At 46.6% G+C, this 21,645-nt stretch overlaps 1 protein-coding gene and 2 pseudogenes across 2 annotated transcripts in view; 1 reads left to right on the top strand and 2 right to left on the bottom strand.

Moving 5' to 3' along the window:
* The window catches only part of B3GNTL1 (UDP-GlcNAc:betaGal beta-1,3-N-acetylglucosaminyltransferase like 1), a 431,353-nt gene that overhangs the window by 184,315 nt on the left and 225,393 nt on the right, over positions 1-21,645 (top strand). The window lies entirely within an intron of this gene.
* LOC141114677 (U4 spliceosomal RNA) lies at positions 4,399-4,520 on the bottom strand (annotated as a pseudogene).
* Positions 5,512-5,644, bottom strand: LOC141114648 (U2 spliceosomal RNA; annotated as a pseudogene).

Raw genomic sequence — 21,645 nt, 5'->3', positions numbered from 1 at the left:
GAGCCACTGTCAACTGGCCAGTGAGGAAATATTTATAAAAATTGGGCACCGCTAGGCCCCCTTCCCCCCAGGGCTGCTGTAATATGGGCAATTTAAGGCGTGGAATCCCTCTGGTGGAGAGCATGCTATCTATTGATTTGAAAATTGATTTGGGGGTCCACACTGGGGAGTTTCTTAGGATGTACAAGAATAAGGGTAACATTTTTATTTTATTCAAATTTATCTTCCCAATAAGTGACAAAGGGAGGTTTTTTTACAAGCATGTAATTTCCTTTTAAAAAAAGCCAGCAGCGGGGGGACATTGAGACCCATGAAGTCCATCACCGAGTTGGTTATTATGAGTCCCAAATATTTAATTTGAGTGACCCGCTGTAGGGGATTATTGGGGTCTGCCTGCCCAGACATGGGATGGGAACGCAAAGGAAGTAATTTGGACTTGGTCTAGTTAACCTTGAGGCCAGAGACCTCTGTAAACTTGCCCAGGAGCGACAGTGCAGCCTGTAGGGAAGGTCCTGTGTCTCGAATAAATAGTACCAGGTCATCTCCATAAAGGGCCGTCGCTTCAGTCAGAGTACCCACGCTGATCCCCTGAATTTGGGGGGATGAGCGCAACGCAATTGCCAGAGGTTCCATAACCAGTGCGAATAGCCCTGGTGAAAGGGGGCACCCCTGTCTGGTGCGTCTGGACACTGGAAAGACATCCTACACTCCATTATTAAGGCGGAAAGCAGCTACTGGATGATAAGGCGCAGAATTCAATTTGGATATATAAATATCTTTTGTGGCCCCCAACGAATCATTGGGAGGCCACAAAAGATATATACCGTATTTATCATTCAGTTATGGCTGCCTCGGAGGGGACAGGGAGGGGTGCGGGACGAGCGCCATCAGATTTCATACAGGAGAATCTCCAGTTTACTCGGTGGCCTCTGTAATAGGAAGTCCCGTCTCCTGGGCTGGCATTGGACAACTGTTCTGTCTATCATAGGAGGCGGGACTTTGTATTAAAAAGGCCGCCAAGTAAACAGGAGATTCTCCTGTATGTAATCTGTTGGCACTCGTCCCGTCCCCTCCCTGTCCCCTCTGAGGCTGCAGATGGGCATCGATCAGGCTGCATTCACGTCAATGGTGAGGTTGCGTTCATGTCAATGGTGAGGTTGCGTTCATGTCAATGGTGAGGCTGCGTTCATGTCAATGGTGAGGCTGCGTTCATGTCAATGGTGAGGCTGCGTTCATGGCAATGGTGAGGCTGCATTTATGGCAATGGTGAGGCTGCATTCATGGGGAGAGCAGATATAGTGAATGCAGGCTCCTGGGGTGACCAGATGTAGTGAATGCAGGCTCCTGGGGAGATCAGATATAGTGAATGCAGTCTCCTGGGGAGACCAGATATAGTGAATGCAGGCTCCTGGGGAGACCAGATATAGTGAATGCAGAGTCCTGGGGAGATCAGATATAGTGACTGCAGAGTCCTGGGGAGATCAGATATAGTGACTGCAGGCTCCTGGGGAGATCAGATATAGTGACTGCAGGCTCCTGGGGAGATCAGATATAGTGAATGCAGGCTCCTGGGGAGAGCAGATATAGTGACTGCAGGCTCCTGTGGAGACCAGATATAGTGAATGCAGGCTCCTGTGGAGACCAGATATAGTGAATGCAGGCTCCTGGGGAGATCAGATATAGTGAATGCAGGCTCCTGGGGAGATCAGATATAGTGAATGCAGGCTCCTGGGGAGATCAGATATAGTGAATGCAGGCTCCTGGGGAGATCAGATATAGTGAATGCAGGCTCCTGGGGAGATCAGATATAGTGAATGCAGGCTCCTGGGGAGGTCAGATATAGTGAATGCAGGCTCCTGGGGAGACCAGATATAGTGAATGCAGGCTCCTGGGGAGACCAGATATAGTGAATGCAGGCTCCTGGGGAGAGCAGATATAGTGAATGCAGGCTCCTGGGGAGATCAGATATAGTGAATGCAGTCTCCTGGGGAGACCAGATATAGTGAATGCAGGCTCCTGGGGAGACCAGATATAGTGAATGCAGAGTCCTGGGGAGATCAGATATAGTGACTGCAGAGTCCTGGGGAGATCAGATATAGTGACTGCAGGCTCCTGGGGAGATCAGATATAGTGAATGCAGGCTCCTGGGGAGAGCAGATATAGTGAATGCAGGCTCCTGGGGAGAGCAGATATAGTGACTGCAGGCTCCTGGGGAGACCAGATATAGTGAATGCAGGCTCCTGGGGAGATCAGATATAGTGAATGCAGGCTCCTGGGGAGATCAGATATAGTGAATGCAGGCTCCTGGGGAGATCAGATATAGTGAATGCAGGCTCCTGGGGAGATCAGATATAGGGAATGCAGGCTCCTGGGGAGATCAGATATAGGGAATGCAGGCTCCTGGGGAGATCAGATATAGGGAATGCAGGCTCCTGGGGAGATCAGATATAGTGAATGCAGGCTCCTGGGGAGACCAGATATAGTGAATGCAGGCTCCTGGGGAGATCAGATATAGTGAATGCAGTCTCCTGGGGAGACCAGATATAGTGAATGCAGGCTCCTGGGGAGACCAGATATAGTGAATGCAGAGTCCTGGGGAGATCAGATATAGTGACTGCAGAGTCCTGGGGAGATCAGATATAGTGAATGCAGGCTCCTGGGGAGATCAGATATAGTGAATGCAGGCTCCTGGGGAGAGCAGATATAGTGACTGCAGGCTCCTGGGGAGACCAGATATAGTGAATGCAGGCTCCTGGGGAGATCAGATATAGTGAATGCAGGCTCCTGGGGAGATCAGATATAGTGAATGCAGGCTCCTGGGGAGATCAGATATAGTGAATGCAGGCTCCTGGGGAGATCAGATATAGTGAATGCAGGGTCCTGGGGAGACCAATTATAGTGAATGCAGGCTCCTGGGGAGATCAGATATAGTGACTGCAGGCTCCTGCTGCGCACACGTGTGCATAAATGCCTGCATGTGTATGGCCGCATTAAATAACATGCAGCTTTATTCTTGTCTATAAAAATAAAAAAAGAAGAAAGGCAGACACCCCTAGCAGCGGCGTTTTTTCTGTCCGTCTGCATGAGCCATTAAACAGCGACACATTGTAGATGGTCATATTCAGTTAAAGATGTCTAACATAAGCTGTACGTGGCCACATTCACGCTTGTTGTGCTGTGGGGGATTTTGTTTTTTTTATACATCATAGATTTACTGATAAAGTTGGGTGAAGTAATGATTGGGTCACACAGAGGTTATCTCCCTGTTTGAGGGCCATCGATTTCCTATTAAAGTCAGACTGAGAAAACATTCTTATCGCCGGCTCTTGTTTATTCAGATGAAGACCGGCTACTTTATAATTGACATTCTCTGGAGCACAGAACTTTTCTAGTGTGATTGTTGCTGCTTCTGCTCTGCTTGTTTATCTGCTACACAAGGCGTGTCCTCCCCTCCATGACTGACACTTTAATGATCGATATTTAAAGCTGAACTTTAATTGTTTTCCCTGGTACCTCCCATCTTCCTTTATCAACCTTATTGAATTTTTAAATAAAAACCATTTTCATCACATTTCCTTAATGTAGACCCAGTGACATCATTACTTGGTTTCTGTGCTTCTCTATGCAATGCAGGCAGATCATGGCTGGTAGGAGGGACCAGCAGCAGGGCCGGATCTATGGGGGTGCTGGGGTGGGCTGTACCCCCCCCCCCCCACAGATTTTTGTTGTGCTCCCCCATCCAAGTTTCTGAGAGTGCATCCACTGATCCGTGAGCCGGTCTGAAGCAGACAGTTGATGTAAGGAGACACATTAATAGGGACAATCCATTTAAGGGGATGGGGACACTGATGTAAGGGAGAAATGATGATGGGACACTGATATAGGGAGTGCTCTGATGGGAACCCTTATGTAAAGGGGCACTCTGGGACACCTGATGTAAGGGGGCACTCTGATTGGCACACCTGATGTAAGGGGCACTCTGATTGGCACACCTGATGTAAGGGGGCACTCTGATTGGCACACCTGATGTAAGGGGGCACTCTGATTGGCACACCTGATGTAAGGGGGCACTCTGATTGGCACACCTGATGTAAGGGGCACTCTGATTGGCACACCTGATGTAAGGGGGCACTCTGATTGGCACACATGATGTAAGGGGGCACTCTGATTGGCACACATGATGTAAGGGGCACTCTGGCACACCTGATGTAAGGGGCACTCTGATTGGCACACCTGATGTAAGGGGCACTCTGATTGGCACACCTGATGTAAGGGGCACTCTGATTGGCACACCTGATGTAAGGGGGCACTCTGATTGGCACACCTGATGTAAGGGGGCACTCTGATTGGCACACCTGATGTAAGGGGCACTCTGATTTTTTTTTTTTTTTTGCTCAGTCTCCTCAGATACTCTCAAAAATTGCCAGAGCTGACTGTATTTCAAGTCATCGTGGCGGGGTATTGGGAAAAGTTTTCAATTAGCAATAATCACTCTATCGAAAAGCCAGTGGCGTGCAAAACACACCTCAAAAACTTCCACCCGGTGCCAAAAAAAAAGTGCCCACACATAGAGAGTGAAACACAAAAACGTGCAACGGGTGTACAGAGTCCTCCACTAGGGAAGGACCTTACCCTGATCCCCCGGGGCGTTAGGCTCCAGACAGGGACTGAGGTACTCAGACAAAGGGTCCATCCGGCCAAAACCAGGCGGACCCCCACAACTGGAAGGACTGCCAAAGCAGACCAACCCAAGTACAGTGGGGCTCTCCCGAAGAGAGACCGAACCAAGCCAAAAGGCCTATGTCCACCTCCTCCCAAGACTTTCAGAGTAGGCCCGAGGACCCACACCCTACTCGCCACACAGTGACAAAACGTGTATACAAAGACAACCAAAAAAAAGACAAAAAGGTGACAAACAGGGGTAAAAGAAAGAGTGGGGAAGATAGTGAGATGGGAGAGTGAAAGTGGCCATTGTGCTATACAATGACCGGCCCTCCGGCCAGGCATAAAAATTTCCCCTGGTCCTGGCCAAAAGGCCCGGCCCAAGAGGCAGGTGCGAAAAACGTGTGTTGTGGTGAAGTGACCATGGTGCCATAAAATCAAGTGCTTTCACACCGTGACTATACGGCACCCCTGAACTGCCACTTCAGGGGCACATTCACCACTGGCTTTTCGAAAAAGCCCTGAACCCCCCAGCCCAGACCACAGCAGACCCCACCACAGACAGGAAGGATATGGAGATCAGGAAGCTGGAAAGAGCCCTTTACCATCAGGCTCTGCCGTCGCTCCCATCACTCCTCCTAATTACATTCGGGAAGTACTTGCCACTCCCTCCCCCCCTTGCAAGGCAGGAGTAAGCGTTCTCTCCCAAATAACTGTCTGGAGCTAGATCTGCCCCAATCCAGGCCAGAAGGCCAGGGTCCCGACCCTCTGGTTCAGACCCCGTGGTTCTCCATCCCCATCAGAAGGCTTCCCTTTCGGCTACAAACCGCTCCAGGTCACCTTCACTCCAGCAGGTTTTGCATAGCAACCGCAATCCCATCTCTATTTCGCCATAGATCAGGGACGGAAGCAAGCGCCACCTCCTGGAAACTGATAAGAACAGATACTACACTTGATCTTCGCCAAAAGGCCGAGAAGCAATTAGCAATCAGAGGGGCACTCTGATTGGCACACCTGATGTAAGGGGCACTCTGGCACACCTGATGTAAGGGGCACTCTGATTGGCACACCTGATGTAAGGGGGCACGCTGATGGGGACATCTGATGTAAGGGGTACAGGTTCTGTTTAATCACCCTAATCTAATGACATCCTAATACATACTAGTGTTGGCATTATGCCCCCTAACTTTTTTTACTGTACCTCCAGATCAGATAGACTAGATCCTGCCCTGGCTGGCAGGGTGTTGTACACAAAACATTGCAGCACCCTGCCTCAGTACCTCTCTGAAGAGCCCTAAGTCCTGATGTAAGCAGTGGGCTGGCTCTTGGGAGGAGTTATGCAAATTTTAAAATACCTTGATGGTTGGATGTGAGTCTGGAGGAGTGGCCATTTCGAGGCAGGCTGTATTTGTATACAGAGTGCCCTAGGTAACGCCCACATGTGATGATGAGCCTTCACAGTTTTTGCCCTTTTACCTTCTTTTCTACATTATTGTAAAAAGCCTGTTTTCACAGAGCTCTATAGCTCAAGTTGAGTTTAAATTTATTTACAAATGAAGGGTGTCACAGCTTCTGCTACAGATATACTGTGCATATACAGTATCTCACAAAAGTAAGTACACCCCTCACATTTTTGTAAATCTTTTCTTCTATCTTTTCATGTGACAACACTGAAGAAATGACACTTTTCTACAATGTAAAGTAGTGAGTGTACAGCTTGTATAACAGTGTAAATTTGCTGTCCCCTCAAAATAACTCAACACACAGCCATTAATGTCTAAACCGCTGGCAACAAAAGTGAGGACACCCCTAAGTGAAAATGTCCACATTGGGCCCAAAGTGTCAATATTTTGTGTGGCCTCCATTATTTTCCAGCACTGCCTTAACCCTCTTGGACATGGAGTTCACCAGAGCTTCACAGGTTGTCACTGGAGTCCTCTTCCCCTCCTCCATGATGACATCACAGAGCTGGTGGATGTTAGAGACCTTGCGCTTCTCCACCTTCCGTTTGAGGATGTCCCACAGATGCTCAATAGGGTTTAGGTCTGGAGACATGCTTGGCCAGTCCATCACCTTTACCCTCAGCTTCTTTAGCAAGGCAGTGGTGGTCTTGGAGGTGTGTTTGGGGTCGTTATCATGTTGGAATACTGCCCTGCGGCCCAGTCTCTGAAGGGAGGGGATCATGTTCTGCTTCAGTAGGTCACAGTACATGTTGGCATTCATGGTTCCCTCAATGATCTGTAGCCCCCCAGTGCCGGTGTTCTATCAGATAGTGCTCGCTATTGAGAAGTGCCCGAGCTGCACTGGCCATGCGCTGTACGGAACTGCACAACAGCTGATTTCACGATCAGCTGTTGTGACATTGCCTGCGCAGACAATAGCTGACAGGAGAATGTTATTGTCAGATTGTGCCCCGTGTTTGCGAGGCGCGTTCATTTCGGTGAAGGCTGGGTTTGGGCGTCTTCATTGTTGGTGAGGGGCGGATATTTAACTGATGATGGGCAGTGCTGCAAAGGAAATGTTTTTATGCTATTCTTCCTGGATGCTTGCAGGGCGTGTTTGGTTTAGTGAAGGGCGGGTTTTGACGGCCAAACCCGTCCTTCACAGAAATAAACACGCCTCGCAAGCGCGAGGCACAATCTGACAATAAAATTGTCCCGTCGGCTATTATCTGTGCAAGCGCCGTCTCAACAGCTGATCATGAAATCAGCTGTTGTGCAGTTCCGTACAGCGCATGCGCTGTGCGGCTCGGGCACTTCTCGATAGCGGCACTATCCAATAAAACACTGGCAGCACTCATGCAGCCCCAGACCATGACACTCCCACCACCATGCTTGACTGTAGACAAGACACACTTCTCTTTGTCCTCCTCACCTGGTTGCCCCCACACACGCTTGTCACCATCTGAACCAAATAAGTTTATCTTGGTCTCATCAGACCACAGGACATGGTTCCAGTAATCCATGTCCTTAGTCTGCTTGTCTTCAGCAAACTGTTTGCGGGCTTTCTTGTGCATCATCTTTAGAAGAGGCTTCCTTCTGGGATGACAGCCACGCAGACCAATTTGATGCAGTGTGCGGCGTATGGTCTGAGCACTGACAGGCTGACCCCCAACCCCTTCAACCTCTGCAGCAATGCTGGCAGCACTTATACGTCTATTTCCCAAAGACAACCTCCTGATATGACGCTGAGCACATGACCTCAACTTCTTTGGTGGACCATGGCGAGGCCTGTTCTGAGTGGAACCTGTCCTGTTATACCGCTGTTTGGTCTTGGCCACTGTGCGGCAGCTCTGTTTCAGGGTCTGGGCAATCTTCTTATAGCCTAGGCCATCTTTATGTAGAGCAACAATTCTTTTTTTCAGATCCTCAGAGAGTTCTTTGCCATGAGGTGCCATGTTGAACTTCCAGTGACCAGTATGAGAGAGTGAGAGCGATAACACCAAATTTAACACACCTGCTCCCCATTCACACCTGAGACCTTGTAACACTAACGAGTCACATAACACCGGGGAGGGAAAATGGCTCATAGAGCCCAATTTGGACATTTTCACTTAGGGGTGTACTCACTTTTGTTGCCAGCGGTTTAGACATTAATGGCTGTTGAGTTATTTTGAGGGGACAACAAATTTACACTGTTATACAAGCTGTACACTCACTACTTTACATTGTAGCAAAGTGTCATTTCTTCAGTGTTGTCACATGAAAAGATAGAAGAAAATATTTACAAAAATGTGAGGGGTGTACTCACTTTTGTGAGATATTGTAAGTATATGACTTCTATATATAATATGACTTGTGTAGCAATTGTATACACTATATATTTTTTTATATTTGCTACTTTTTTTCCATGAAAGTGAATTTATCCTTTAAGGCTGCACTTTTTTGGGCTGAAATTCAGATTCTTACAAATGCGTATTATTTACTGATTTACTGACTTTCCAAATACAAAGTATACAATGTATCATAGTTGCTCTGTGTCCAAGGTAACATTGTAACATTGTCACTTCACAGTTCTTTGTTCTATCAGAGGTTTTGCTGTTTCCATTGTCTTGGCACATCTTGTTATTATCACCATTGGATTGTATAAAAAAAGAAATAAATAAGCTCCAACTCTCTGAATACACAAGGGGTGTAGGAAGGATTCAGGTAAGCCGTGACACTTCCATCACTCTGCAGTCTCTTGTACACAAGCCGTGCATAGAGGGCTGTTGTCCCAGTCACCAGCATTGCCAATAAGTGACCTTTACTGAAATCTTATAAAGACGCTGATTACCTGCATTCTCCGTACTGAAATGAAATCCTGTCAGGATTCCGAGGCCTTGCCTTACCGGTTGTGCAGCCATGACACTTCGGTGTCACCTGTACAAACACTGAGATGTTTGAAATATTTCATTGTCATTTCTGCGCACACAAAGGCGGCAGTCACCCGGAATGGGCACATGTGTCCAGAGTGTTGCCTTTTACCAGATTGACGTCTGTCTGTAGATTAGCAGCTGTGATTTTCTGTCAATACCCCAGGAACCTGTCACTACAATTTAAGTAGAACTACAAACATTCACTAAAATCTCCTCAGCTTTAAATCCTAAGTCCCTGGTGCCCAACCTGTGGCCCAGGGGCCCTTTGGCACATTTTGTGCAGCCCTCAGGGCCCCTGCAGACACTGATCTCTGTTTCTCTTTTGCCTGGTTTAAGTCTGATTTCTAGAAGCATGTCCCCAGTCTCCAACAACTCCTGTAGCATGTTTACAATCTCTGACAGTCTTCTACCTACAGCATGCTCACAGTCTCTGACCATCTCCTGTACCATGTCTGCAGTCTCTGACCATCTCTTGTATCATGTCTGCAGTCTCTGACTATCTCCTGTAGTATGTCTGCAGTTTCTAAGTAACTCCCGTATCATGTCTGCAGTCTCTGACTATCTCCTGTATCATGTCTGCAGTCTCTGACCATCAACTGTATCATGTCTGCAGTCTCTGACCATCTCTTTTATTATGTCTGTAGTCTCTGACCATCTCCTGTATCATGTCTGCAGTCTCTGACCATCTCCTGTATCATGTCTGCAGTCTCTGACCATCTTTTTTATTATGTCTGCAGTCTCTGACCATCTCTTTTATTATGTCTGCAGTCTCTGACCATCTCTTTTATTATGTCTGTAGTCTCTGACCATCTCCTGTATCATGTCTGCAGTCTCTGACCATCTCCTGTATCATGTCTGCAGTCTCTGACCATCTCCTGTATCATGTCTGCAGTCTCTGACCATCTTTTTTATTATGTCTGCAGTCTCTGACCATCTCTTTTATTATGTCTGCAGTCTCTGACCATCTCTTTTATTATGTCTGCAGTCTCTGACCATCTCCTGTATCATGTCTGCAGTCTCTGACCATCTCCTGTATCATGTCTGCAGTCTCTGACCATCTCTTGTATCATGTCTGCAGTCTCTGGCCATCTCTTGTATCATGTCTGCAGTCTCTGACCATCTCCTGTACTATGTCTGCAGTCTCTGACCATCTCTTGTATCATGTCTGCAGTCTCTGGCCATCTCTTGTATCATGTCTGCAGTCTCTGACCATCTCCTGTACTATGTCTGCAGTCTCTGACCATCTCTTGTAAAATGTCTGCAGTCTCTGACCATCTCCTGTAGCATGTCTGCAGTCTCTGACCATCTCTTGTAGCATGTCTGCAGTCTGCATGAGATGTTTCTTGTGGGACACCTTGGTAATGAGACACCTTTTTATAGGCCATCAGTTGAGACTGAACCAGCTGATATTAATTTGCACTGACAAGGGGCAGGATTGCTTTCTAATTACTGATAGATTTCAGATGGTGTCTTTTCTTTCCATGCCTAGTTGCACCTCCTTTTCTTTGTGTGTTCTATACTTTTTTCCTGTGTCATTCCATTTTATTACACAGAACTCAATATCTGACCTTGATTGTTTTGGTGTCTTTGTATGTATGGATTGGATGGGTTGTTACCACCATGTGGGGAACATTTCATGACAGTAGCACCTGGTGACGTGCTCAATACTTATTTTAAGAGATAACATAAGACACTGATCCGACCTGATTGAGCGATCAAACATTTCACACCTACAGTGGATATAAAAAGTCTACACACCCCTGTTAAAATGTCAGGTTTCTGTGATGTAAAAAAAAAAATGAGACAAAGAGAACTTCAGAACTTTTTCCACCTTTTTGATGTGACCTATAAACTGTACAACTCAACTGAACAACAAACTGAAATCTTTTAGGTGGAGGGAAGTAAAAATAAAATCTGGTTGCATAAGTGTGCACACCCCTTACACTAATACTTTGTTGAAGCACCTTTTGATTTTTTTCCAGCACTCAGTGTTTTTGGGTATGAGTCTATCAGCCTGGCACATCTTGACTTGGCAATATTAGCCTGCTTTTCTTTGCAAAAACACTCCAAATCTGTCAGATTGCGAGGGCATCTCCTGTGCACAGCCCTCTTCAGATCACCCCACAGATTTTCAATGGGATTCAGGTCTGGGCTCTGACTGGGCCAAAACTTTATTCTTCTTCTGGTGAAGCCATTCCTTTGTTGATTTGGATGTATGCCATACCTCCCAACTTTTTGAAATAGGAACGAGGGACACCTATTAGCAAAATTACGTAGGGATTGGACACGCCCCTGGCCACGCCTTCTTAACCGCTTGCCGTCCGGCTCACGCCGATATACGTCGGCAGACGGGCACATACAGGCAGGTTAACATACCTGTAGAAGCGGTTTGCGGGCGCGCGCGCCTGCCGCGACCTCCATGAGTGTGATCGCAGGACTCGATGTCTGCAGGGATACCCGCGATCGTCTCATGGAGAGGAATAACGGGGAAATGCTGATGTAAACAACCATTTTCCCGTTCTGCCTAGTGACAGGACACTGATCACAGCTCTAGGTAATCGGGAGCGGTGATCAGTGTTGTGTCACACATAGCCCCTCCCCCCCACAGTTAGAATCACTCCCCAGGACACACTTAACCCCTACAGCGCCCCCTAGTGGTTAACCCCTTCATTGCCAGTTACATTTACACAGTAATCAATGCATTATTAATCGCACTGATCGCTGTATAAATGTGAATGGTCCCAAAATAGCGCCAAAAGTGTCCGATGTGTCCACCATAATGTCGCAGTCATGATAAAAATCACTGATCGCCGCCATTACTAGTAAAAAAAAAAATTATTCATAAAAATGCAATAAAACTATCCCCTATTTTGTAGACACTATAACTTTTGCGCAAACCAATCAATAAATGCTTATTGCGATTTTTTTTTTTTTTTTTTTACCAAAAATATGTAGAAGTATACGTATCGGCCTAAACTGAGGAAAAAAAATGTTTTTTAATATATTTTTTGGGGATATTTATTATAGCATAATGTAAAAAATAATGCATTTTTTTAACAAATTGTCCCTATTTTTTTGTTTATTGCGCAAAAAATAAAAACTGCAGAGGTGATCAAATACCACCAAAAGAAATCTCTCTCTGTGGGGAAAAAAGGACGTCAAATTTGTTTGGGAGCCACGTCGCACGAGCGCGCAATTGTCGGTTAAAGCGACGCAGTGCCGAATCTCAAAAAATGCTCTGGTCTTTGGCCAGCCAAATGGTCCGGGGCTGAAGTGGTTAAAGGAGAATTATTTTTTACAAAAGATTAGTTAAACCCATAAATGCTTTTTTTTACCATTACTATTCATTTATATTAGCTTTTGAAATTTTACAATTACAATTGTAGCAATTTAGAAATTGGAGGAAAGGTTTAGCACCGTGATACACTTTTTGAAAGATAAATAGTACATTTTATATACAACTAGATATACTATGTATACTATTATATACAACTATAGATCAGACCAAAATGAGGGACAAATGAGGAGAAAAGAGGGACAGAGTTCCAAATAAGGACAGTCTCTCAAAATCAGGGACAGTTGGGAGCTATGGTATGCTTTGGGTTGTTGTCATGCTGAAAGATGAAGTTCCTCTTCATGTTCTGCTTTCTGAAGGTTTTGTGCCAATATTGACTGGTATTTGGAACTGGTCTTAATTCCCTCTACCTCGACTAAGGCCCCTGTTCCAGCTGAAGAAAAACAGCCACAAAGCATGATGCGTCCTCCACCATGCTTCACGGTGGGTATGGTGTTCTTTTGGTGATGTGCAGTGTTGTTTTTGCCCCAAACATATCTTTTGGAATTATGGCCAAAAAGTTCAACCTTGGTTTCATCAGACCATAACACATTTTCCCACATGCTTTTGGGAGACTTCAGATGTGTTTTTGCAAAATTTAGCCGGGCTAGGATGTTTTTTCTTCGTAAGAAAAGTCTTCCATCTTGCCACTCTACCCCATAGCCCAGACATATGAAGAATACAGGAGATTGTTGTCACCACACAGCCAGTACTTGCCAGATATTCCTGCAGCTCCTTTAATGTTGCTGTAGGCCTCTTTTCATCAATTTTGGAGGGACGTCCAGTTCTTCATAATGTCACTGTCAGTGGTGGCCCGTCCATTAGAGGCACCGCCCCCCCATCCATTCGTCTGGCCCCCGACTCTTCCTTCCCTTTGCCTCCATAAGGTAAGGCATCCGCTGTCCGTCTCCTGTGCGGTGCCAGGTGATCGTTGTTGTCCGGGTCTCCCACACGCTGGTGAAGGGGGGGGGGGGTTAGTCTAACACCCGTCATCCGTTGTGCTGTCCCCCCAAATTTTTGAGCACCTGCCGCCACTGGTCACTGTTGTGCCATATTTTCTTCACTTGATGATGACTGTCTTCACTGTGTTCCATGGTATATCTAATGCCTTGGAAATGCTTTTGTACCCTTCTCCTGACTGATACCTTTTAACAATGAGATCCCTCTGATGGTTTGGAAGCTCTCTGTGGACTATGGCTTTTGCTGTAGAATCCGACTAAGAAAATGTCAGGAAAGACCTACTAGAACAGCTGAACTTTATTTGGGGTTAATCAGAGGCACCTTAAATGATGGCAGGTGTGTACTGACTTCTATTTAACATGAGTTTGAATGTGATTTCTTAATTCTGAACACAGCTACATCACCAGTTATAAGAGGGTGTGCACACTTATGCAACCACATTATTTTAGTTTTTTTTAAATTTTTACTCCCCCCCCCCCCCCAAAAGATTTCAGTTTGTTTTTCAATTGAGGTCACATTAAAGGAGACAAAAATAAATAATTTCAGAACTTTTTCCACATTTATTTGACATCACAGAAACCTGACATCTTAACAGGGGGTGTGTAGACTTTTTATATCCACTGTAGGTACATAAACCTTCATACTTTGACCACCCGAGTGCGCATGCGTATATCTCTGAAGGCAGTATAGGGACTGCAAGGAGACACATTTATAATGGGATTAAATAATGGCAGTAATCCAAAATATATCAGGCACGGCTGAGGTCTGTCACCTGAGGATGCTGGCCAGTGTCAGAGAATGACCTTCGATATCGGATCCTTGTCCTTACATATCATGGGTCTGGTCTCCATTGTGGGTTTAGTCCTATAGCAGAGTTTGGAAAACCCCATAATGGTTCTTTGTTACTTAATAAACAAGGTCATGTCTTTTTTTTATATATATATATATATTTTTAGCTCCTGCGCTCGCACTAACATCTGACTTCCATCCTTCATTCTGAAACGTGCCTTTTCCTCCACCTTGGACATTTGTTTCCGATTTTCCACACTTCCTCCTTACCTTCCCGTCGCCATGCTTTACAGGCCTTTTACTTAAATTAATATCCGCAGTAAAAGCCTACAGCCTGCCGTGAGGTCAGCCCATAGCAGAGCTACTTTAATATATCGTCTCCTAAGACTGGACTTATGTACCGGCCTCAGTCAGACGAAGATGTATTAGCATCAGGAAATTAAAACTGCGCTCGAAGGTCTGGGCAATCTCCATCGTACCTCTTAGATTGTAAGCTCTAAGGAGCAGGGCCCTCTGATTCCTACTGTATTAAAGTGTATTGTATTTGTACTGTCTGCCCTCAAGTTGTAAAGCGCTACGTAAACGGTTGGCGCTATATAAATCCTGTATAATAATAATAATGATAATAATCATACAAGGTAATAAACTAGTTGAGAGCTTCCAATACAGGGCTGATGTTAGAAATCACGGGGCCCCATACAGCCTATATTATATTAGCCGGTTAGCCTATTAGTTTTGAAATCTGACCCCATGGAGAAGATATTGTACTGCTATCAGATTGATAAGGAGATCTTCTTGGGGTTCTTACTAGCTCTGGCGAAGGGGGTGCTCTTGGATCCCCAAAACGTGTTGGACACTTTATGGATTGTACCCCTGACGTTAATGGGATATTACCGATCCCTACCGCAACGGTTTTGTTTACACTTCAGCAATGGTACAAAGCATTGAAAAGTTATTTACAAATGAAATATATGTATTTTTATTAAAATGTTGCGCTTTTTTTCAATGTGAAACGTGTAAATATATGTTAAAGGTGTAAAAATATTAACGAACAAAGCAAACAAAAAAAAAAGTTTAAAATATTAATAGCTTATAAAATTGAAGTAAACAAAAAAAAATTAGCAGGAAAATAATATTTAATGGAAGAGAAAAAGGCATTAATTAAGGCTGATTAGAGTAAATTAAGGGTTAATAAGGATTTAAAATAGAGGAATATTTAGTTAAAAACTTTTTTTTTTTTTTACTTGACAGGTTTCATCTGCAGAGGGAAGTTCATCTGTAGATGAAGAAACAGAAAGATACAAAAAGAATCAATGTTTCTTTTTATCTTTCTGTTTCAGCAGCTGAGCAATGTTGTTGATAAAGATTGTCTGGCTGCCTTTTTTTTTGACAGCTCCAATAACAGGAACTTAGTTTACACTTCAGCTGTCAACAGGGGAACACCACTGGCAGCTGAATGAGTCATCTGTTAAGCACAGGGTGGCCCCTCTCCTTAACAACCGGTAATCTCCAGGTTTATTTTTAGATTTCAGCTGTCAGTGGGGGAATCCCGCTGACAGCTGAAAGTATCAGTTTCAGGTATTGGAGCATTTGCACGAGTACCAATACTCATGCAAATGCTTAGTATCAGCACAGATATCGGTGCAACCCTAGTGCGCACCCCATTTGCACTAGGGTGTACACCCCAAAGCTCAAACACGCACGCCTTTCTCTGAGCCTCAGTTGCACGGGGCAGCTCTGTGCTGAGTAACTTCCTGTTTATTCACAAACTGAAGCATAATAAACAGTTAACTATTCTTCAGTCTTGAATGGACACAGTGAGCGAGTGTGTTCACTTTGTTCATTTTAAAAAGGAAGGGGCTGGTAAAGCACATATTTAGCCTAGCTCATCTCTTTATTATGAAACATCCCCCACAGCAGCCGGGGAGATAGGAGATGAGAGGAGGGAAGCCAGCAGCACTGTGGGGCGAATACAGGGGGAAGCCCGGGCAGTAGGGAGAATCGGCACCGCATATAGTGATTAGGGTGTGCCCTGGCACACCCCCTGCACACGCCTATGTTGTACTACAAGCCAAGGAGACTCCAGAGATCTTCTGGGGTGTAGAACCTGCCTGCCTGGGAACCAGATCATTTATATCAATACCAATACAATACCAGCAAGGTAACCCTATGGGTCCAGCGCTATCACTCCACTTTCCTCAACAACATAAAAGCTTCCTGGGATTCTCCTTCATTTTAAAACTTTTTCAATCAGCCAGCAGCTTTTGGTATCTGCCCAGAGCTACTGTCTTTGTGAGGTTTTTTTTTTGTTTGTTTGTTTTATATGTATAATTCAATAAAGGACCTAAAAGATTGAAGTCTTTAGATAATGCTTCCATTGTTACAAGATCGACTTAAACTTACTTTTAATGCATGTTTTGGCAATGGATAACCTTTATATTTAAATCGCAATTTTCCGTATTATGAAAAAAAAAATTAAATAAATGAGACGGGATATAAGAGAATGTGGAGATTTCAATGGATTCATGTTGGTGGGCATTCTTGGGGTTTTAGAGGTTTTTCAATAAAGTGTATGTTATGGGAAGATGCTTCCCGTAATGAAAGTTTTAATTTCGGAAATTGTATAATGTTGGGAATAATGTGTTGCACTTCATTTTCTCCATTGTAGTCTTCAAATTAGTTTTTGATTTTTTTTTTTTTTGTCCGTCAGACTCGGAGTTGACTATTTTGTTTTCTGAATTTGTATTTTTCAGCATTAATACTATGATGGGCCTTAAAGCTGAAGTCAGCTACATTGTAAATACTGCAGGCATACAATGGGGATTTATCAGGGATTTTCTTTCTCAGAGAATAGGTGCAGGTACTCCCCCCCCCCCCCCCCTTCCGACTCACCCCTTGTCTCCGCCTCCTACCCACCTTTGCGCACGTCCCGTTGTACCACCCTCTAAACACCTCCCAGTACCACCGCTTAACCAAGCAGTGGCGACTAGTTCTCAATTTTTTCTGGGAGGGCGACCCCAGCCAACCAGCCACCCCCCCTCCCCCCGCCAGCCAAACAACCAACCACCCAACACCCCCCCCCCGCCAGCCAGCCAGCCAACCAATCACCCAACACCCCCCCCCGGTGCTCGTTCGATTAATCGCCGATTGCCTCCCCAGCTGCTCACCTGTCACCCCCCAGCAACCCCGCACGTACCCCATCCAGGGTGTCCGGCGCTCTGCATGTAGATTAGGGGCCGTCACTGTAAGTATCATTTTTTTTTTTTTCGAATGTAATTTGTTAATTATAACAAGAAACGCAGTAAAATAGACACCTCCAGCAATTACAGACCCCACCACCAACAGATCCTCCAGAAACAATAGATCCTTGTCAGAAACAATAGACCCCCCTCCAGCAAAAATATATCTCCTAGCAACAATAGACCCCTTCCTCAAAAACAGACTCCTCCCCCAACAACAATAGACACCTCCCTTAACAGTAGACCCCCAGCAACAATAGATCCCCTACCAGCAACAACAAACTGTCCCAACTATAGACCCCTTCCAGCGACAATAGATCCCCCAGCAACTAGCATCAATAGATCCTCCAGCATATCTTGCCATTACATACATGCATACATGAGACTGCATTCCCGCTGAAAAAAAGCCCTGGGGCTTATTTATTAAAACTTCGTAACTTACTTTTTTTTTTTTTGTCAAAGCCTAATTAAACAAGCTGTTAGAAGTTAGAAGCTGATTGGCTACCAAGCACAGCTGCACCAGGTTTTGCATTATCCAGTCTTAGAAAATATACCTCCATGAGTTAAAGTGATATTAAAGGCACAAATTTAAAAATAAAATAAAACGAAAATAAAAAAAAACCCTAAACATGTTATACTTAGATGCTCTGTGTGGCAGTTTTGCACAGAGCAGCCCCGATCCTCCTCTTCTCGGGTCCCCCCCCCCCCCGCTGGTGCTCCTGGCCTCTCCCTCCTGTCAAGTGCCTCCAGAGCAAGCAGCTTGCAATGGGGGGCACCCAAGGCACGCTCCCGAGCTGCTGCTCTGCATGTCCATTCAGACACAGTGACACGGCTTGGCCCCTCCCCCTCTCTCTCCTTAGTGGCTCGCTGGCTGTGATTGTCTCAGCCAATGAGGACAGAGAGTCCCCAGAAAACTGAGACACTCGTGCACATTGCTGGATCGCTGTGGAGCTTAGGTGAGTATTAGAGGGGACTGGGGGGGGGGGGGGGGGTGCTGCACACAGAAGGTTTTTTTACCTTCATGCATTAAGTAAAAAAAAACTTCAGCCTGTAGAACCACTTTGTCTAATGAGGTGCCTATTCTTGACATCTGAGAGGGTTATTATATAACTTCCTGAGCGCTAATGCTGTTCACAGTGCTCTCAGTTCCTTCAAGAGCAGAGCCCGCCCCTCCCTTCCTTCTGCCCATTCACAGAAGCCTTTGTATTATGTGAACGCATTCTCAAAATACAAAGGCTTCTGTGTATGGGTAGCAGAAGGGAGCAGCGTGCATAACTGCTGTGTGTGCTTCTCTCTTCTTACAGTCAGAGTGTGTCCTCCAGGGAGTGCAATAAACCTATCTCAGATAAGTCCCGGAGGTGACATGCACCTAACTGAACCTAACTCATAGTGTGCCTGCACTTTTTGCAAAGTTGTTGAATTCCTGGAATTCAGCTTTAAAGCAGGATCTTGAAAAAGCTCAGGATCCAAATTCTAAAGGAGATAGACATTCCAGCATGTGCTGGATTGCATTCTTGTAGATTTTGGGATACTAGGCATTGTCAGGAATCCTACAGGAAGACCGAATGATGTCACCCTTGCCAGGCAAGATTGCCAACAGTAATATATTTTATAAGATTTTATGTTTCTTTTTTTCTTTTCTTTTTTTTTTTAATTCAGAGTTTAATAAATAGCGTGGGGGCTGCAACATAAGCAGACCTTGTATATTAGTGCAAGGCCCACTCTAAAAGAAAAAAGAGAGAAAGTCCTCCCTCGTTTCCCCGCACGGTCGCACTTCGTAACTTCCACTCCAAACGAGCCGCTGTTTATAATGGAAATAGGAAATTACTTTGGCCTGATTTACGGAGGCGTACGAATGCCTCGTCCTTTCTTTTTTCCTGTCCTCTTTTTTTTTTTTCTTTTAATAAAGAATGTCATGTTTATTTAATTTTCATACTGCAAACTTCACCATTAGAGCTTCTGTTTCATGTTTTAGAGTTATGAAGTAGAGAAAAATAAAACGGGAATGCAGTTCTCTGGAAGATACAAATTGTAAAAAAAAAAAAAATTGTAATTTCTTAATTTTCCAAAAAGTTACAAGTTCAAAAAGCTCACCATGCCTCTTCTGAAATACCTTGGAATGTCTACTTTCCAAAACTGGATCATTTGGGGGGTATTTGTACTGTCCTGGCATTTTAGGGACTCAAGAAATGAGATGGGCCGTCAGTTCATCAGGATTGATCAATTTTCAAATATATCACATAGTTTGTAGCAGTGATGTCACCTGGTGTGGTACAACTTGGTAGCAGCAGAAGCCCACACAGGACCAGCAGCCTCTGGCGCCTCTCCTGGTTCATGTCTCCTCTGGCTCTTCACCCGCCTCATGTCTCCTCTGGCTCCTCTTCTGCCTCATGTCTTCTCTGGCTCCTCTCCCGCCTCATGTCTCCTCTGGCTCTTCTCCCGCCTCATGTCTCCCCTGGCTCTCCTCCCGCCTCATGTCTCCTCCGGCTCTTCTCCCGCCTCATGTCTCCTCCGGCTCTACTCCCGCCTCATGTCTCCTCCGGCTCTTCTCCCACCTCATGTCTCCTCCGGCTCCTCCCCTGCCTCATGTCTCCTCCGGCTCCTCTCCTGATTCATATATCCTCTGGCTCCTCTCCCGCCTCATGTCTCCTCTGGCTCCTCTCCCGCCTCATGTCTCCTCTGGCTCCTCTCCCGCCTCATGTCTCCTCTGGCTCCTCTCCCGCCTCATGTCTCCTCTGGCTCCTCTCCCGCCTCATGTCTCCTCTGGCTCCTCTCCTGCCTAATGTCTCCTCTGGCTCCTCTCCTGCCTCATGTCTCCTCTGGCTCCTCTCCTGCTTCATATATCCTCTGGCTCCTCTCCCGCCTCATGTCTCCTCTGGCTCCTCTCCTGCCTCATGTCTCCTCTGGCTCCTCTCCCGCCTCATGCCTCCTCTGGCTCCTCTCCCGCCTCATTTCTCCTCTGGCTCCTCTCCCGCCTCGTGTCTTCTCTGGCTCTTCTCCCGCCTCGTGTCTCCTCTGGCTCCTCTCCCGCCTCATGTCTCCTCTGGCTCCTCTCCCGCCTCATGTCTCCTCTGGCTCCTCTCCCACCTAATGTCTCCTCTGGCTCCTTTTCCGCTTCATGTCTCCTATGGCTCCTCTCCCGCCTCATGTCTCCTCTGGCTCCTCTCCCGCCTCATGTCTCCTCTGGCTCCTCTCCCGCCTCATGTCTCCTCTGGCTCCTCTCCCGCCTCGTGTCTCCTCTGGCTCCTCTCCCGCCTCGTGTCTCCTCTGGCTCCTCTCCCGCCTCGTGTCTCCTCTGGCTCCTCTCCCGCCTCATGTCTCCTCTGGCTCTTCTCCCGCCTCGTGTCTCCTCTGGCTCCTCTCCCGCCTCGTGTCTCCTCTGGCTCCTCTCCCGCCTCATGTCTCCTCTGGCTCCTCTCCCGCCTAATGTCTCCTCTGGCTCCTTTTCCGCTTCATGTCTCCTCTGGCTCCTCTCCCGCCTCATGTCTCCTCTGGCTCCTCTCCCACCTCATGTCTCCTCTGGCTCCTCTCCCGCCTCATGTCTCCTCTGGCTCCTCTCCCGCCTCGTATCGCCTCTGGCTCTTCTCCCGCCTCGTGTCTCCTCTGGCTCCTCTCCCGCCTCATGTCTCCTCTGGCTCCTCTCCCGCCTCATGTCTCCTCTGGCTCCTCTCTCGCCTCATGTCTCCTCTGACGCCTCTCCTGCATCATGTCTCTTTCGTCACCTTTCCTGCTTCATGTCTCCTCTGGCTCTTCTCCCGCCTCGTGTCTCCTCTGGCTCCTCTCCCGCCTCATGTCTCCTCTGGCTCCTCTCCTGCTTCATGTCTCCTCTGGCTCCTCTCCTGCTTCATGTCTCCTCTGGCTCCTCTCCGACCTCATGTCTCCTCTGGCTCCTCTCCTGCTTCATGTCTCCTCTGGCTCCTCTCCCCCTCATGTCTCCTCTGGCTCTTCTCCCGCCTCATGTCTCCTCTGGCTCCTCTCCTGCTTCATGTCTCCTCTGGCTCCTCTCTCGCCTCATGTCTCCTCTGATGCCTCTCCTGCATCATGTCTCCTTCGGTGCCTTTCCTGCTTCATATCTCCTCTGGCTCCTCTCCGCCTCATATCTCCTCTGGCTCCTCTCCTGCCTCGTGTCTCCTCTGGCTCCTCTCCTGCCTCATATATCCTCTCCTTCCTCATATCTCCTCTGGCTCCTCTCCCACCTCATATCTCCTCTGGCTCCTCTCCCGCCTCGTGTCTCCTCTGGCTCCTCTCCTGCCTCATATCCGCCATACTCCCTGGTTGCCAGGGCAACGTCAAGCTGTCTCCTC

Source organism: Aquarana catesbeiana, linkage group LG12 (assembly GCF_042186555.1).
Source record: "Aquarana catesbeiana isolate 2022-GZ linkage group LG12, ASM4218655v1, whole genome shotgun sequence".
Lineage (NCBI taxonomy): Eukaryota > Metazoa > Chordata > Amphibia > Anura > Ranidae > Aquarana > Aquarana catesbeiana.
The sequence above is the reverse complement of the archived record's forward strand: the minus strand, read 5'-3'. Positions and strand labels throughout refer to the sequence as shown.